General features: G+C 43.5%; 1 protein-coding gene across 1 annotated transcript in view; it reads right to left on the bottom strand.

Annotated features, from left to right (window-relative positions):
- Positions 1 to 15,408, bottom strand: part of PCSK6 (proprotein convertase subtilisin/kexin type 6) — a 1,364,483-nt gene that overhangs the window by 39,019 nt on the left and 1,310,056 nt on the right. The gene's annotated exons all lie outside the window — the stretch shown is intronic.

The following is a 15,408-nucleotide window of genomic DNA, read 5'->3' as shown; positions in this document are numbered from 1 at the left end:
ATTTAGGTGCTTCGGGTATCTCGTTGGATAAAGGCGATGCTGTGAAATTTTGTACTTTGAGTTCTGATCCTGCGGTTCAGGAATGTTTCCGTAATTACAATAGCGATGATCAGACTAATCTGTTGCAGTTAGCTGTACAAGGTTGTAATCACAAGTACCCTACTGAATCTGATTGGCCTATTAATGAGAAGCCGTGGTATACTTTGAGAGATGCTTCTCAGCGATTGAAGGAGGAGGTTATGAAAACCGCTATCTTTTTAGGTACAGCGAATAGGTTAATGGATGGTTTGCTTAATGCATCTGTGAGGAACAGAATTATTCGTACTTCTCCTCCTGCGTACAAACAAGTGATGATGACTTTATTAATTACTCAGACTGGTAATTCTTTGTCTGAAGTGATTGAGGCTGTGCGCGAACTTGGTGAGTTGGGTGAGTGGATTAAACCTGAACGACAGTCTCGACCGGAAGGTCGCACTAATAATTTCAGATTCTCTAGACGCGACATGTATCAAGCTCTGATAAAGAATGGTGTGAAAGCTGATGACATTCATAATTTACCAAATAATGTGTTATGGGCTATGTTTCACAAACGTGACCTGGACAGGAAGGAAGGAGCTAGAAAAGTCTGTAAACAGGATTTTGATGTTAATTGTTCTGATGGAAGTGGGGATGATGTTATGCCGCGTCGAGAGAGAGGCAGAGAAAGTGAGAGAGAGAGAGAGTGGAGTAGGACGCGAGATGAATCATCCCATTCCAGAAGAGAGCGAGAGAGAGACAGAGAGGAGAGAAGAGATCAGTCTGTACGCAGAGATGGAAGAGAGAGAGATCAATCTCCAGAGGTGAGATTGAGAGACAAAAGATCACGATCCCTTGAACGGAGATCACAATATTTTTCAAATGACAAAAATCCTTTTCTTGAAGAGAAAGGGTATGAGCGAGAGGTGACATTACCTAAACAATACGAGAGTCTTTATCCTGATTTGACTTGGGCGACAGAACACAGTAAACGAGACTAGGAAGTAGGTCAAGCTCCAGTCCAAAATTGGGCTCATAAAGATTACAGGCCTTATGTAGACATTGAAATTTATTGGAGACATCGAAATATACAGAGGTCCCGAGCATTGGTGGATACTGGAGCAGAGGCCACTCTAATTTCTGGAAATCCCCAAAAGTTTAAAGGACAAGGCTACACGATTACTGGATTAGGTGGTAAAGAAACCCCCGCAGTACAAACTAAACTTGAATTGAGGTAGGTAGGTAGGAACCCCCGAAAAGAGTATCATGTATTGGTGGTACCTCTTGATGAATATATAATTGGAATTGACATTTTGAAAGGTATGACATTGTATTTAGATGAAGGATGTTACAAGAATTATATATCAACAAAATCTGTGAGAGTCGGACGCTTAAAAATGCCTCCGATTAAAATTCCCCAAGCCACAAAGGTGGTTTCAATGAAACAATACCGTATTCCGGGTGGGCACGATGAGATCAGTGCTACCATTCAAGACTTGATGGATGCAGGAGTGGTAATTCCCATTACTTCGGCCTGGAACAATCCTGTTTGGCCGGTACGCAAAAGTGATAATTCTTGGCGCATGACTGTTCATTATCGAGAATTGAACAAATATACACCTTCTCTGACTGTTGCAGTCCCTGATGTTATTACTTTAATTGAAAGAATTCAGAAACATTCAGGTACATGGCATGCAACCTTTGACATTGCTAATGCTTTCTTTTCTCTTCCAATTGCCCCCAAATGTCGAGAACAATTCAGTTTTACATGGAATGGTCGTCAAATGACGTTTAGAAGTCTTCCCCAAGGCTATGTACATAGTCCGACAATTTGTCACAGGATAGTAGCAGAGCATTTAGATGAGGTGACTGTAGATCCAAATATTCAGGTGTGTCATTACATGGATGATATACTAATTCAAGGTGAGACACAAGATCAGGTGCGAATACAGTTAATTGTTGCACATTTACAAAGCAAAGGCTGGGAAATTAATCCTGATAAATTGCAGGGTCCAGCACAACATGTGAAGTTCTTAGGTATTCATTGGCATGAAGGGAATCGTGAAGTAATTCCACAAGTAAAACAGAAAATTGCAGAATTTGCAGTCCCTAAAAACAGAAAAGAAGCCCAAAGATTAATTGGTTTATTTGGCTTTTGGCGTCAACACATTCCACATTTGAGTCAGATTCTGGCCCCTTTGTACAAAGTTACACGTAAAAAGAATGAGTTTGAACGGAACAGAGCACAACAAGATGCGTTTGATTTGGCGAAAGAAGCGATTCAGCATGCTTTGGATTTGTGGCCAGTGCGTGATGGTGATGTGGATCTGAATGTATCTGTACAAGATATGTATGCAAATTGGAGCCTATGGCAAAAGCAGGGTAAAACTAGAGTACCCCTAGGTTTTTGGACTACAAAGTTACCTGATGCTGGTGAGCGTTATACACCTTTTGAGAAACAGTTGCTTGCATGCTATTGGGCTCTGGTGGATACGGAGCAATTAACATTAGGACATGATGTGATTTTGAGACCAGAAATTCCAATAATGCAGTGGGTTTTGAGTTCACTGAAAACCCATAGAATTGGCCATGCTCAGGAGGTGAGCATCATAAAATCGAAGTGGTATATACAAGACCGGGCTCGCGTGGGCCCAAAAGTTGTTGCAATGTTGCATGAGAAAGTGGCGCAGGAGCCAATAGAAGAGAAAGAGAAAGAGTTCTCCGTACCTATAGTACAGGAATCTCCTGTTAAGTGGGGTATGCCGTTTGATGATCTGTCTGTGGAGGATAGAAAACATGTATGATTTACGGATGGTTCAGCTAGGTACATAGGAGAAAAGAGATATTGGAAAGCAGTCTCGTATAATCCCACGACTCAGAAATTGTTGAGTACTACTGGTGAAGGGCGAAGTAGTCAGTTTGCGGAATTGTATGCTGTGTACCAAGTTTTAAAACAAGGGTTGCCAGGAACATGTCATATTTTTACTGATTCATGGTCAACTGCGAATGGATTGGTAGTTTGGCTACCCACATGGCAGTCTCATAATTGGATGGTTCATAATAAGACAATATGGGGAAAAGAGTTGTGGCAGGAAATATATGAATTACTTCCTCAAAGTAATGTGACAGTCTTTTATGTTGATGCTCATATGCCTATTGACTCACTTGACAAGTTATTTAATAGATGCAGATGAGAAATCTAAAATTTCTGAGGCAGTGGTGGACTGACAAAATTCTGATTTGGCGGGATTGGCGAAATGGGCCCACCAAAAAGCAGGACATTTTGGAGAGAAAATTACTAGCAGGTGGGCTACTGATAGAGGCATTCATATTCCTCTTGATTTGATTAAAACAGCAATACTTCAATGCCCTATATGCCAACATTCCCGACAAAGAGAGGTGCCTAGAATAGTGAAAGGGCAGCTACATCGAGGTAAATCCCCCGCACAAATTTGGCAGCTTGATTATATTGGTCCTCTGCCCTTGAGTAAAAATTGCCAATATGTCTGTACAGTTGTTGACACTTATAGTGGTTTTCTAATCGCTTTTCCATGCAAGAGAGCCACCCAGATAAATACCATGAAGGCATTGGATTTGATTACATTATATTATGGTACTCCACTTCAGGTGCAGTCTGACAATGCCTCGCATTTTAAAGGACGATTGGTACAAAATGATTGTGCAGAAAACAATATCGATTGGGTGTTTCACATTCCTTATTTCCCGCAGGCCATGGGTTTAATTGAAAGGATGAATGGATTATTAAAAGATCAGTTGTGCAAATTGTCAGATGGTACCCTAAAGAACTGGAGAGACCATTTATCAGATGCTTTGTTGATTTTAATTAACAGACCTTATTTGTATGCAAATTCTCCTTTAATGCGTTTGTTTCCTCCCCACATTGATGTTCAACCGAATTCAGTTAAAAGCACAGTTTCTTATTGGGAAATCACCCCCGGAGCTTTGGCTCCACATAGAGCTACTCCTGGATCCGCAGGTTTGGACTTGCATTCTTTGAAAATGACTGTTCTAAAAATCAACAGTATTGTGATAATTGAAACAGGAATTGGTGTTCAAATACCAGCAGAACATTTTGGATTGATTGCCCCGAGATCTGGTTTAGCTTTAAAAGGCATCCAGGTACTTGGTGGGGTAATTGACAGTGATTATCAAGGAGAAATAAAAGTCATCCTGTTGAATAGTGGAGATTCTGAAATCATAATCCAGAAAAGTGATCGAATCGCTCAATTGGTCATTATGCCTGTTTTCAGTGGCGCGATTCAAAAGGGCACTGCTCCAACTCTGTTAACAATGCGTGGAACTGGTGGATTTGGTTCAACTGATAATCCTGGGGCTAGAGTGTGGGTGCAGTCACCGAATAATCCCCCTGAACAGGCCGAAATTATAGCAACAGGATCTGACAACACGATACTTGTGATGAGGCCAGGGCAGGAAAGCTGGGATGCTGTCCCAGCTGACAAATGTTATCTACGAGAATGAGTAATGCCTGTTCCTTTGTTGCAAATCATTGCATGGATTGCTGCTGCCGGATGTGTCGTCGTTGGACTCCCTTTGGTCTGCTGCGCCGAGAGTCAAGAGAGCGTGCAGGACCGGAATAATGACAGAGAACGTCGTTCCATTGCTTCGTGGGACATCACTACTAACTTTTGGACGCATCTAGCACAAACAATTACTAATTCTACTCACTTTGAATTTGAATTTAAAATATTTATATAGCGCAACATACACCATGCGGTTTCTTGGCGCTGTGGAAACACATTTAGCAGCAGGAACGAAAACTGGAGAAAAAAAAAGGAAATCAGTTTACATTAGGGAAAGCCTGAGTGAACAGAAAAGTCTTAAGATCTTTTCGGAAGATGGAATAATGTGTGGCCAGATGTAAGTAATCGGGGAGGGAGTTCCAGAAGGAAGGTGCTAGGAATGAAAAATTAGCTCCGCCCCATTTCTTACGTCTGTACCGGGGAACCTGAAGGAGTGATTGAGTAGATGAGCGGAGCTCACGAACAGGGGTATACTCTTTTAACAAAGAAGAGATAAAGGCAGGGGCAGTGCCCTGGCGCGCCTGAAAGACCATGCAGCCTGTTTTAAAGAGGGATCGCTCCCTAACAGGTAGCCAATGTAATGCCTTCAAAAAGGGAGTGGAGTGATGGGAACGGGGGAGGCCATACACTAATCTGGCCGCCTGGTTTTGAACCAGCTGGAGCTTCCGCAAACTATACGCTGGAATGCCATTGTAAAGGGCGTTGGCGTAGTCCAGCCGGGAGATGACCAGAGCGGACATGATTAACTTAAGTGCAAGAGGAGAGAAGAAACGAGAAACAGATCGAATAGTTCGAAGAACAAGAAAGCAGGAAGAAACAACAGAGCTGATTTGTGAGTGAAGGTTGAGCTGATTATTAAGTTTGATGCCCAGAGTCTTAACTGAAGGAGAAGGTGTGGGAGAAGATCCTAGAGAAGAGGGCCAAAAAGAAGAGTTCCAGGGACTGGAGGAACCACCCGTAAGGACCAGTTCTGTTTTATCAGGGTTCAACTTCAGATGGTTGTGGTTCATCCAGTCCCTGATGAAAAGCATAATAGACTGAAAATTAGAAATAGAGTGAGGAGAAGAGGACAGATTAAAGATGAGCTGGAGGTCATCTGCATAATTATAAACAGTGACCTCCAGTTGCTGAAGTGCAAAGATCAGAGGATAGATGTAGAGATTAAACAAAAGGGGGGAAAGAGAAGAACCTTGGGGAACACCACATGTGACTTTGAGTTGGGTGGCCGAAAAGTCCCCTAGCCGGACCGCCTGGGTGCGGTCCCTCAGGAAGGACGATAGCCAGACCAGGGCTGAGCCCTCGACCCCCGCCGCTCCGATACGGGAAAGTAAGATGGAATGATCCACCGTATCGAAAGCGGCGGAGAGATCGAGGAGCACCAGGGCCTGGCGGCTATTTTGGTCCATGCCCTCCCTGAGGTTATTAAGGACTGACACCACGACGGACTCGGTAGAATGCCTAGGCCGAAAGCCTGCCTGGTGGGACGCTAGGCCCCCATTGGCTTCCACATGGGCACTGAGGACCGATGTTACATGTCGCTCCAGCACTTTGCCCAAGTAGGGCAGGAGAGAGATGGGGCGATAATTGGCTGGAGCAGAGGGGTCCGCGCCAGGCTTCTTAAGGATGGGCACTATGGTGGCAACTTTGAGTGCTGGAATTACCACCCCCTGAGCCAATGAGCTGTTGAGAAGGGAGATTGGCGGTTTAGGGCAAACGGAGTAGATTTGTTGCAAAATGTGGGCTGGACAGATGTCCGCCGGGGAACCAGACTTTACTTTGGGAAGTATTGTAAGAAACACTTCTTCGGTAAACAGAGGGATAGAAGAGAGACAATGATGAACAATAGGGGGAGAAGGCTCAGAGAAAGTGGGGGAAGGGAGTGGGATATTGGCTTTGATGTTGCCAATTTTTTCTAAAAAGTAAACATTCAGGGAATCACAGAGGGATTGAGTAGGAGGGGGCTTAAGGGTGGCCCTGTCAGAGTAGGCCAGGTCCTGAACGATGGAGAAAATCTCCCTAGGTTTGTTCTCCGCTGTCAGAATTTTTGCTGAGAAATGTTCAGTTTTAGCACTTAATATGGCCTTTTTGTAATCATTCAGCACAGTCAGGTAGTGAGTTTTTAATAGAGGGCAATAGTCCTTTCTCCATTGTCTCTCAGCCCGCCGGAGGGTCAATTTCTTGATCTTCAGGTCGTCGCCAAACCACCGATTCGATTCCTTGGATCTTCGGGTTGATATCCGTCGTAATGGGGCTACCGTGTCGCAGCCTCCGGCAAGCCAGGCATCGATGGCAGCGGCTTGAGAGATGGAGGATAAACCCTCTAAGTTAGGTGCGGAGTTCAGAAGAGAGGATGACAGAACAGGAAGATCTACCCTATTCCAGTTCCGCGCCCAGATGTTTTTGGCAGGCGGGATCTTTATGTCCGACTTGAGGCAGAGGGAGAAGGAAATCAGGGCATGATCTGACCAGGGGCATGGGGACACGGACATGGAAGAGACCGAGGTATTGAGAGACCAAACCTGGTCTAGTACATGACCGTGAGTATGTGTAGGAATATGGAGGTGAGAGACAAAATTCAGGGATGCAAGTGAATCGGAAAATTGCTTAGAAGCAGTGCATTCGTGAGGGTCTAAGGGCCAATAATTAAAATCCCCCAGTACCAGGACTGAAGCATGATTAATTGCTAAGGTGGCTAATAAGTCTTGAAATGCTGGCAGAAACAGATGGGAGGGCTGGGGAGGGCGATACATTAATAAACAAGTAAGCGGAGGAGAAAAGGCAAGGGAGCGCGCCACAAGGTGCTCAGTAGGATTAATAGGGGAGGAGGGGAGGAGTTGGAAATTGTGCTCCGATCGAGAAATGAGAGCATCTATGAGATCGGTTAATGACCTCCTCACAACGTGGCTGTACCAATCTCAACAGCTTCCCTTCTACATTTCTTTAATGTATCTGAAGTTTATCCTACATTTATCCATTCTGACTTTTCGGCATATGATTACTGTATCGCCTGCACTGTTCTGAGTGAACCGGAACCCCCATTGACTTTTCAAATTTCGACATATAATATCACTGAAAGTGATATTTGTTACTCCATGACCTGCGATCCTAAATATATAGGCAAATGTGCCCAATTATGATTAGAACATTCTAGCTCATCTTCCTCCCATGAAAAAATTTTATGTGTCACCAGGACTCCTGCCGCGTGTACTTCAGTCCAAAATCATATGAATTGCAAACGCTTTATAGTGACTGCAAGCCATTATTATCATGTGTTATTACCGCCCGGATGGCTCTTTTCCTGTGGCAATGTGTCCTGGTCCTATATTCCTGTAAATATTTCTGAAGGTCCATGTGCTTTAACACGATTAAGTCGTTTGATGTTTTCTTCTGACGAAACTGCGTCATCTCACATAGTGCGTGATGCACCTCCACTTTTAAGAGACTGTGATTCTTCTTTGCATTTGTTTTCCAAAACTGAATATCTTAGTTTAGCTGCCTCTATTGTTGGTGTTCCTGCGTTGTCTGTATATAATGCCAAGACTATAAGCAAACTTGCTTGCTGGATGGTGAAATCCCTGAATAATACTTCTGCTATTTTAACTGACTTATTATCAGACACTCAAGGCGAGCGCCGTGCCATTTTACAGAATAGAGCTGCGTTAGATTATTTACTACTAAAACATGACCATGGCTGTTCAGATTTTGAGGGCCTATGTTGCTTCAATTTATCAGATCATTCTAAATCCATTAGATCTCATCTTAATAAGTTACATGAGCTGACACTTAGAAGTTAGGGAACATTTAGATGTAGGGTGGTTTGATTGGCTTTTTAATTGGCTGCCAGATTTCCATTCTTTACGCCAGATATTAGGTGGCATTTTCCTAGCAATTCGTTTTTTAATTATTATTTGTTGTTGTATTCAGTGTATACCATCCATTTTCCGAATGTTCCTCCCACGAGTTATGGCTAGATCCTTTAGTATTGTTTCCTATTATTCTTCAACTGATATACGTCCTGTTTGAGTTATTTTTGACTTTCAATGCTAGTACATTTAGTCAGGAGTGGAATGTAGCGACAAGGTAATTTTTTTTCTATTTTCAGGCTGGTGGTGACTATAATCCACTACCATTTCAGTCCTAGTTGCATTTGCGTTCATTTGTAGGGCTTAACTATGTACTTTGACAGGGTTCAGTGCCTTTTATCGTTTTTTCGGGCCTACAGGCCCGAAAGCTAGAGAGAAGCCATTTTGTATTTCTGCATCGACTGTCAGAGGCGCTTGCAGGGTAAAGGTAGTGTTTAGAATTCATCCTGTTGTTCGCTAGAGAGGAACCGGTCATGACTGGCCCTTATCGAAGGAATGTGTTTGTCTCCCCGGCTCTAGACGCAATACGCAGGTGGCCACTGTGGAAGGCGAAGGGAGCTGGGGACTGGAACAGGAATTCGGTGGGAGTCGGCCTAATATCGGAATTTTCCATAGAGAAAGTGAGCTCTATATTATCAAGGAGCAAGTAGGGAGAGGAGAGAGAGCAGCGTGTGAAGTAGACCGAAGAAGTTGGTCCGAAGTCTGGTGCATAGAGATTGATACCATCAGCTAATTGAAATCCTGAAGTGAAGAGGGAAAGTGATTGAAAATCCTGTAGTGACATCATACAGGAGTGGCAGAGCCTAAGTCCAGAAGAGGGTTCGAGTATCCTGGAACCATGGCAGCGTAGATGAGGCGTAGCGGTGCAGACGTGTATTCGTGAGCCATAGAGGGAGAGCAGAGTCCTGAGCGCATTGAAGACAAAACGAGAGAGAGAGGGATCAGCTCCGCTGCTGAGATGGAAAGACACACGTCTAAGGTGAGGCGTTCTGAGCTTAGTGTAGAATACATTTAACTATTCATTTTTATTCCCCTTTAGGTTATAGGTAGCGACTAACTTAATTCATTTGTCTTTTGCTCATTCTGTCATGTTTAATTGTAGAATAAAGATTTAATGACGAATATCTTTGAATGTTGTTTTCATAGATTAGATTGACCTTTCCTTTTAACCAGGTGCTGACATACAGAAGGATGGGATATGCCCTTCTGCAAAGGTAACTGATGATGAGGGGAGAGTGTGAACTTCATTTGGGAAATAACTCTTAAAGGTGAATCCCCATTAGTATCCCCATTAGTGTATATCGTCGGGTGACGTTAAAGATATCGTCGGGTGACGTTAAAGATATCGTCAGGTGACGTTAAAGATATGAGTCTTACGGGACTATAAATATAGCATTAAAGATATCGTTGGGTGACGTTAAAGATAAGAGTCTTACGGGACTATAAATATAGCATTAGAGATATCGTCGGGTGACGTTAAAGATATCGTCGGGAGACGTTAAAGAATATAAGATGAGGTAATTATAGGATAAGATATGGAATCCATTAGGTGTTAGTGGTATGTTTGATTATACAGGCTTGTAAATAGCTTCTTTTCACTTACTCAGGTGAGTATTCTAGATATCTCGTAAATAGTGGCCTGAGAAGAGTGTAGTTACGTGACACCTGGGTTAGCCACGGTTGGTGAGCTGCCTGTTCTGAGAATCCGGTCGTTACAGCATCTAAGCCTCGTTCATTTACTGGACATCATAACACTTCTGGTGATACTTTGTGGCAACCCCTGTCCCATATTACTTCCCTGAGTCTTAGCTATTGTCAGGAAAGAAGAGTTCTCAAGCAGAAGTGCTAAAGTACGACAGGCAGATTATTATGTAAAAGTGTATTAGTAAGGACTCTAACAAACCTGCACAGAACAAAGGGAAAATCCATAGAACCGACAATAAGCAACATGAAAGGAACAGAGAGAGCCAATATGAAAGAAACAACATTTTGCAAATAGCAAATCCTGTCCAGCCCTTAAACAGAAATTATCTAACTGTGCAATGGTAGGGCATTTTTCTAAAGTTTGTAGAAGGAAATAGAAACAAAAGATTAGGTGTGTGGATGAGGGTGATGTCAGTGAGGAAGAATCATCAACTTATGACTAACCCTGGGTGTAGTTTGCGTAGTAGCGCTACGCATAGCTACACGAACTGCGTAGTGCACTGTGCAAAATGCTGTTTGCACTGATTGCACAGTGCCGGATGCTTGTCCGCACCATGCAATCAGTGCAAACTGCATCTTGCACAGTGCAAGCGGTCAGTTTCTGCCACTCGAGTAGATTTCTACTAGAGCAGTAGCTGTCTCAACGCGGACTGGTAGTTACTCATCGCGAGCTGTCGCGAGCAAACACGACCACTCGCAATGAGAAACCTGACCGCCCCGCGTTGGGAATCTCGCTGGGAGTGTATTTTCCAAGCTCGCGATCGGCAACTTGATGTTGCTGATCGTGAACGAGGAAAATGTCTCTCCGGGATGTCATTTTGTTCACTCGCGGTCGCCACCTTGGCGTTGAGGAACGCGAGCAAGCAAAAAATTACTGCTACGCTACGTGTGTTTGCACTGTGCTACGTGCAATTTGCGTAGTGCGAAGAAGCGCAAACTTCGCAAACAACGCAAGCATAGCGTAGTACTTCGCCCAGGGTTACTTATGACACACAGATGGACGCATGATTAGTTTTGAATATAAAAGAGGGGGAGAACAAAATATGAAATGTTGACAGTGTAATGATTAAGGAAAAACATTTATGTGACATGACTACTGGGTGTATTGATATTCAAATCTAGGATGATTCTGAGTCTCCATGTTCCATTGTTAATAAAAATGTGTGGAAATCCAAGTTTGCAGATAACTTAGGCAGTACATTAGAAAAAGCCGCTATCAATCCTGAGGGATACTCAGGGGAGAGAATTGAAATGTTAGGGATCTAGTGAGCATGTAACATGCGATGAAACACACACACTCATGAAAAAATAGCTCACAGACCCAAAAAAACACAAAACCTTGAAGACTTATTTAAACAAAAAAGGGGTCAACAATGAGCAGTCAATCACCAAAAATGCTTAGCAAAAGCATCGAACCATTAACTCGTAATGACACAAAAGTCTCAGGTACAGCCTTAGCAGCAGCACAACAATGTTCCACCCCTCCTTAATTTTGCCTAAGAGAGAAACATACCGAAAGGAGACTTTCTCACCACAAGAACTTGAATGGAGATACCAGATGAGGCTTAATAAAGGGAAACAGTAAACTTGATCCATGAAGGACTTAAAACCTTTTCTGGGGGGCCAAAAGTAATGAGAAAAGCATTTGACAGGTGTTAGGAAGCAGTACATTTAAGACACACGGTGCACATCAACATAATACCAGACTCTCCATGAGAGCAGAAAGCAGGATAGAAGAGAAGCAAAACCAGTTCTTGACTAACATAAAATGCCAAAGAAATATTCGGAAAAAAGTGGGACCTCACAATCTGGAAAAACATAAATAAGGCTTGTGACAAACAGCCTGATTCATCATGCAGAATGGCACTCGCAAAGGGCCAGATTCTCAGAATCTGGCCCTTTGCAAGTGCGATTTTTGCATTTGGGATTCATCATCCCAAATGCAAAAATCGGTAATAGCGATTTCGCTATTTTGCGATGAATGACATTTAAGGAATCTCTATTTGAGATTCCTTAAATGAAATTCATCATCCATTTTAAAATTGCGAATTCGCAATTTCGGCCCGCTATTTACCGCGAGGTGAAACCTCGTGGTAAATAGCGAAAACTTAGAAAAATGCTTTTAAAAGCATTTTTCTAAGTTGCATGTTGCACACACACATGTCCTTTGGACATGTGTGAGCGCAACACCTGTTTAAATTTGCATTTAAGGGGTGCTACAGGGTGTCCTTTGGACACCCCTGGCACCCTTTAAATCGCTATCTTATTTGCGATTAGCAAATTGCTAATCGCAAATAAGGAATACTCCCCATTCATTCCTATGGGCCTTTAGTCCCATAGGAATGAATGGGGAGTTATTCCTTATTTGCGATTAGCAATTTGCTAATCGCAAATAAGGAATATGTAGGAATCGCATTTTATTTTGCGATTCCTACATGAATCCCGTTTTGCGAGCCTGTAATAGCGATTCCTTATGAATCGCTATTAAAGACTCGCAAAACGGGTCTTTAATGAATCAGGCTGAAAGTCCCCAACTCCCCCTCCTGCTTGGCAAAGGTAATGCACAAGAGGAACATGGCCTAGATTGGCAGGAGACGAAGAAGAATAGAAGGGATCTGCACAGCCCAAAGAGCTAGAGGCAGAACCCAGAAAGAGAAAGAGAAAGAGAAATGCACCAAAAGCCAGTAGTTAGCAAAACTTCTCAGAAGCCAGGAATCCAAATGGCAAAATCACACCAGAGTTCCTGAAAGGCCTGTGTAGACACAGCCAGCCAGCAGAGAGTGATCTTTAAAGACATCAAGATTGCGCCAATGATTTACTTCTCCAAAGGCAGCCCAGGGGAAGAACAACAGGAGGCAAAATGGGGCTAGAGGCCTAATATATGATTTCAAAATCGAAGGGCAATATGCCTAGTGATTGGCAATAGCTTCAGTGCTGGATCCCAACTGGCTAAACTTCCAAGACACCAAAGGAAGTTACAGCAGAGCTGAAACTGAGAGAAGGGGTAAGTGGAGAGGGAGAGAAGGGACAATGAGAACGAATCAAGAGGTGTACACTGCTGAATGCAACAGAAGTATAAACAGAGGTCTGCAAGGCCACACCAATTCCATCGATTCCAAATGAACCTTCATCAACACCAGAGCCAGTATCGACTTGAAATACACAAAATGGCCCCTGGGCCAACGGACCTAAAAGCATCCAGTTCCTAAGTCTGAGGGCAAGGAGCCACATCAGAATCATGTTGGAAGTCAATTAGGTTTGGCCGCTTTGGAGTCCCCCCGTAGCTGCACTAATGCTGTGGCCCCTTGACAGTTGATGCATGCTCCGCAGAGAGGGTACCCCTTTTTTATCCACTTTGACATGGAGGCATTCTCGGTGTCTCAGGCCACTACGCACATGCCAGAGAAGCTGTGGATCAGTGGGACAGACGGTTTTCACCCATGGCTTGAGATGTAAATGAGTATGGAAACCACAAATGTTGCAGGCCCAATATAGCCTTGGAGATCCACCACTCCCTGGTTGTGGAGGCCCTTTGCAGCAGACAGGATGGGTGAAATTGAAGCTTGACCATTCACTGAACTGGAACAAAGCCCTTCCTCAAGTCTCTGCCAGATGGAGCTCCTGTTAATGCACATTGGTGTGAAAGCAGGAGGTAGGACCTCCCTATGTTGATGAGCAAGCTACAAACATGTAGTATTTGCCACACCACCATGGAGTTTTCCACAGTCTCATGGAAAGAAGAGTCACAATCAATCAATCTTCCAGATTTGGAAAAAGACAAGCCCCTTATTCATGCAAGACAGTTACCAGAGGGGCTTCAATATTACCCAACAAACAAGGAGAAACATCAGCTCAAACAGCAGTAAATGGAATTAGTACTGAAGATACCCAACAAAAAAGCACAGTATTTGCTAACAACTGGAAAGGACTGGGATGTGACCTTCGATTCCAATGGCATTGCAAAGTCTGCCAAACATATCACAGGCAGAATACCCTGTAGCGTCTCTAACTTGAATGGATGATGAACAAGATATTTAAGTTTCTGTATAGGACGTAAATCTCCATCGAGTTTTCACACTACAACAGAGTAAAATACATACCATGCACCCTTCTCTCCCTCTGTAGAGGCCTAATAGTGTTTCTGCCAAGCAAACGCCAACCTAAAACCATCCTCCAGAACAGCAGACATATATAGCTCAGAGCAAGACAGGTGGTCAGAAGGAAGTAGTCCTGAACAGTCTTGAATGTGATGCAACAACTCAGTTCCAGAACCAGAATTAGCAATTGATTGGAAACTGGCAACGTCCATCGACCCAAGAACAGGAACAGGGTGGCAACTTCTGGTAGCTAAAGCAGGTCTGCAAAACTAGTGGATAGCCATGATTTAGAAAGGGCAGGGAGTAGAGTGAGGCTGGAACTTGAAACTTTCAAAACACAAAGCCCCTGACTACAGGTTTATGCCACAAAAAGGGCTACTGGTACTAATGTTGTTGAAGACTACAGCCATAGGCATGATTTCAGTAGAAGGCATGGCTCGCAGGCAGACACTGCAAAATGGCATGGGAGTTTTGAAATCACCAATTGACTTCACTAATCTCAAATTGCGGTCTAAACAACAAGAATCCTATAAAAGGAAGATGCACTGCACCCTTCAGCTACCAAATCTTCAACCACACATGGTGCATACCAGCGATGGCAGCACCCGAAACAGCAGCTGCCACTGGCAATTTAACAGAAGTGGCAGTAGAGTATGTCAGTAATTGCTTCCACTAAGTTAAGCATTTTCCAGGTCACCCTTGCATCTAGTGAAAAAACACCATGCTGGAGTCTGGCAGTGCTCACTTAATAGAAGTCTGGAGTGCACCAAGGCTCAAGCCACACCACCCCCAGCGAGGAGCACGTGCAATACAGGGACCTATCAAGGACGGCTGGTCCCAACTGCAGCACAACTCCTAATCATCACAACACTGCCCTAGTAACGTCACTGAGAAATATCCACAAGCTGAATACCAACAATAAAGCAAAAGGATTAACCTAAATAAATATCACACAACACACAACACTCAAAATTAAAGAGAAGTACTTTACTCTTTGGAGTCTGTAATTTGAAGATGCCATTTCTTTCGGAGTAAAAATGAAAGGGAGCAATCATCAATTGGGCAACCAAAGTCATAGGCAACAGAGCAAGGCTGATGGCAGAAGCTCTTATAGTATGTGCATTGGGATCCAGGGAAATTAAGCACATTTGATCCTCACCTTGTGGG

The sequence above is a fragment of the Lissotriton vulgaris genome, chromosome 2_1 (genome assembly GCF_964263255.1).
Source record: "Lissotriton vulgaris chromosome 2_1, aLisVul1.2, whole genome shotgun sequence".
NCBI classification, from domain to species: Eukaryota; Metazoa; Chordata; class Amphibia; order Caudata; family Salamandridae; genus Lissotriton; species Lissotriton vulgaris.
This window is presented reverse-complemented; position numbering and strand designations above follow the sequence as displayed.